Source organism: Myotis davidii, unplaced genomic scaffold (genome assembly GCF_000327345.1).
Source record: "Myotis davidii unplaced genomic scaffold, ASM32734v1 scaffold292, whole genome shotgun sequence".
Lineage (NCBI taxonomy): Eukaryota > Metazoa > Chordata > Mammalia > Chiroptera > Vespertilionidae > Myotis > Myotis davidii.
In genome coordinates this window covers 4876177-4880832 of record NW_006285042.1, presented here as the reverse complement: position 1 = coordinate 4880832, position 4656 = coordinate 4876177, and positions in this window count along the sequence as shown.

Below are 4656 nucleotides of genomic sequence, written 5' to 3'. Positions count from 1 at the left end.
GGGAAAGGGGAGACAGACAATAGAGCCTTTCAAAAATCTGTGCGAATAACAGGGAATGAGATATGTATCTGGATGGAAAACGCTGAATGATGATGACTTTATTCCTCCTCACCTCCACTCCCTTTGCCAACCTCAAGAACCGATGTCATAGAGTATATTTTCTAAACGATAGAAAATAACTTCAGGGGAATAACATTATGCTCTTCTGGGTAACACATTGTGTGTGAACTGGGATTAATTGCAGGGAGAGATTGGGAGTCTGTTGTACAAGAAAATGGCATGGACAGTTACAGAGACAACACTTTAAAAGTAAGAGACTTTGGAAAATAATTTAAAAAAATGAAAGATGATGGTCTTCCAGCTACTTGTTGCAATATACAAAATGTGTGGGAGCCTGAGTAGAAATACTTTTAAATTCAAACACTCCTTGGAAGTATATAGTGATTTTTACCTATCAAATTTTGGAGTTCATCTTTCTTGTCACAGTAGGGAACAGCATCTGAAATTCAGAAAGAGCCACACAGATTCACAGCAGGCAGTAAGAACACAAAACTGAGAAGGGCCTTGGAGATGCCTTGGTTAAGGAGTCACACAGCAAGGAAAGAGACGGAACTCAGGGCTATGGAGTCAAAGCATGCCTGTTAGGGACCAATGGGCAGACATCGGATAGGCCCACAATTGCATGAAGTAGTTCCGTCATCAGTGGCTGATGCCTGGATTTGGAGAGTGGAATATAGACATAAATTTTCAGCCATGATTGGCATTAGGCCAGGACCCTGTTAGCAGCGCCAGGGTGTTAAGGAGAGAAACAGACTAAAGAAGAACCAAGGGCTGAACTCACACAGAAAGCACAACACTAGGCAGAGAACTTCTACTGAGGAAACAATAGGAAGCGGAGTTAGAAAGAGGACTTCTGGCCTGTGGTTTTCTATAACAGGTTCAACAACCTTTTGGTCTCAGGAACTCTTTAGATGCTTAAAAATTATTGGAGATCTCAAACAGCTTTTATTTATGTGTTGATATGTATTGATATTTTATCATAATAGAAATTAAGAAATTACCTCATTCAAAAATAACAATAATCAACCCAAGTAACCATAATTTTTATGAGGAACTGCTATATTTTCTAAAAACTATAAAGTGAGAAGACTAACATTGATTTACATTTTGAAAATTGATTTAATAGAATATACTGGGATTCGCATATCTGTTTCTGAATTCAGTCCATCACACATATTTTTTATTGAAGAATATCTGGTTAAACAAAAGCCTGTATTTCGAAAAGAGAGAATATTAGAATACATTGTCACATAACTGTGTATACTCATCTTGGATACTACACCAAAATTCAAGTAGTGTCTTAAAACTTAGTTGTAGCTCAGAGTCTGAAACCCTTTCAATGATGTTACATTGAAATCCATTGGTCTATCTTATGCTTAAAAATTGATGTTTTACCCATGTATGATTTTGTAACATCAGGCATTCGTTATTTGGAAAATATTAGTGTAGGTATTGCAGACTTCCTCATGTTGACACATTACATAATAATCAAAAACCACAGTGGTAAGATCACCTCTGATTTACTTAGATGAGTGTTTATGTACTGAAATGCTGTCAAGTTAATCATGGCAGATTCTAAAGTTCTAAATTTTGATTGAAAGCTCAAATTTTATCACTGATAGCAAATGTTATCAGTTATTTTTCTTGAAGTTACAGGATCACTTTGTTGATTATAGAGAAAATGTCTGCCAAACATTCATTTCTGAAGAACCATAGATTGGCCCTTGTTTTTTCAGATAAAAATGTTATTCCTAAGGATGTTAGCTCCTGAACGATAAGGTTTAATGGAGACTGGATCCATCCAACTGTCAGTAAAAAAAAAAATAGGCAAAGTATATAAAACAACAGTTTTCAAGACATTGGAATGTGCTCCGTGAGAGATGGGCAACAAATGATGGGCCTCTCCAATTGCCCCAGCTCAAGTCCTTAGGGAATTCCAGGTCTTGGTGCAGGGAGTGGGAACCAAGACAGCCTGTCACATTCCCCAAATGGAGGAGATGGAGCTGCGAGTTTGGGCAGAGCAAGGTGACTAGAGTTAATAGACAGAGTATAGGAAAGGAGAGAATTACACTAAGAAGCCTGGAGATCTGCAGTGAAGTCCCCCAAAAATATTCAACTGCTTTCTGATCAGCTATGCGTGTAACAAAATGTACCCACGGTCAGGGAGAGCATTGCCCCAAATGATTGGAAGTTAATAGTGCTGTGATCATTTATGCAGTTGTCTTTGGGTGTATATGCATATACATTTCTGTTGGGTATATGTCTAGGAGTGGAAGTGTGGATGGATAGGGTATGTGTATGTTCACCTTTAGTAAATGCACCAAATTGGCACCCCCATCAATGATGGTTCCACTTTTTCTGCATCCTCTTTGATGCTTTGTTGTCTATCATTTTTATTTTAGTCATTCTGGTGGGTGTACAATATCTCATTTGATTTTAATTTGCATTTCCCTGATTGCTACAGAATTGAGTCCCTTTTTATATGTTCATTGGCTGTTTCATATAACCATTACAGTACAACTAATCATTGAAATAACTTGGTGATAAAAACCAATTTCTTACTTTATTGAACTAATAGGGTTTTTTTTTTCTCTTAGAAATAATATTCTTAAACATCAAAGCTTAGAAGAAATTTTTTGTTAAAGTTGTTTGGCTGTACTGAGAGTAATCCAGCAAAAATCCAAAATTTAGAAAAAAACGCTATTTAGTAAGTATCCCTGGGAAAGCTTTATTGATTGCTCTAGCTAGAAATACGTTATCAAACTGGATTAAGCCTGCTCTTTAAAGCTTTATTGATTGCTCTAGCTAGAAATACGTCATCAAACTGGATTAAGCCTGCTCTTGTTCTTTGTTGTTGTTGTTTTTAATCCTCACCCAAGGATATTTTCCCATTGATTTTTAGAGAGAGTGAAATTGATTGGCTGCCTCCTGCACATGGCCTGACTAGGGCCAGCGCCGGGAGGAACCTGCAACCCAAGTACATGCCCTTGACCAGAATCAAACCAAGGACCCTTAGGTCTGCAGGCTGATGCTCTATCCACTGAGCCAAACCGGCTAGGGCAAGTCTGCTCCAGTTTTAATTAGCTGGTGGGTAATGACAAGATCTCAAAATGAGCTGAACAGCAATGCCTTCCCCTCAATGTGGAGGTTTGCGGTTTCCAACTTTGATGTTAGATCAACTCACCTTACAAAGTGAGCTGCTTGGATAAATGGGATTGATGATGCTATCACGTGTTTACTATTAAATTTTCTTTCAACAAAATTTGCACAAATTGACAGATCTCTGTCAACTTCAGAAATAGCTTTGCTATGTAAATAAAAACAAGACTACATTGAAGAAGGCATCTGGTGGTACAAAAATAGACTGCACATGGCCCAGTGAAAATCAGTTGTCTTGAAAGTGTTTGCTAATTATTTTTAATTTGGTGCTGTCATTCCTGAAATACCTCTGCCACCTGAAGTCTTATGCTTGGCTTCTCTTAAGTCATTTAAATCACTTGTTTTAAATATTTAAAAAAAATTGCAGTGGGAGTCTAAATATGTCAGCAGCATAATATCAATTAACATAAAGAGTCTGTAAGTCACAGAAGCCTTGACAAAGATGTGAATGGCTATCTTTAGACATTCTCCATCACCCCTTAGGTAAAAGAAAAGCTTGTGGAACCTCCCACATAAAACAAGCCATCACAAAGTTAATAGATACAAAATGGCTCCCTGGCCCTAACACTTCCACTTCTGATATTTTGTACTATTCATTTTTAGGAGACCCCAAATTTTTCATGGTGACTCCCATGCTATTTCTTTGTAGAGAACATCATGATAACTCATGAGTTCATCAATTAAGGGAATGTTTTGAAAAACTCGAAGAGTCTCTGCCTGGAGTATGTCTCTTCGGTAAAAATACAATGGGACAAGTCATCCGTTAGGTTTCAAATGTGTAGCCTGTGTATGATCTCTGTGTTTTCATTTTTCTACTTAAGTAAATAAGATAAGCAGTGACTCAATGAGCAGGTATCTCAGGTACTGTTGCTGATAAAGAAATTAGCTTATGTGATATCAATAGATTTTGTTTCTTGAGCACCAAATTATTATTGTTTTATATCAAACAAAAACATCTATGAGTGTTTATTAAACAGTTCTGTTTGCATTAAACCCCCTTTCTGCCCAAAGATTATACAAGTTAAATATATTTCTACTTTTCAGATACAGAAACTGAGGCTTAAAAAATTCACATACCTTCCCTTTACCTTCTTTAATACTCTCACTTTTTTGATGTCTCTTGCTGGTCTCTTCTTCTACCCTGCCCTTCAAAGCAGTTGTTTCCCAAACTCTCTTGTCTTTTCCCCCACTATAGTCACCATGGAAAATTTGATTTATACTATGCTTTCCTATAAGTTTGGGTAATGACAGAAAGTGCTAATTATACCATCAAGTGTAGAAGCCAGTGATAGATAAAGGAATACTTCGCAAGGGATCTTAAACATTTTGCTCATATTTTAAATAATTTTTTAAATCAAAAAAATGAAAATAATCACTGCATTTAGTTCAATTAATCAATTATATGGAATTGCTAGTTCCTGTGCCCTTTGAGAGAAA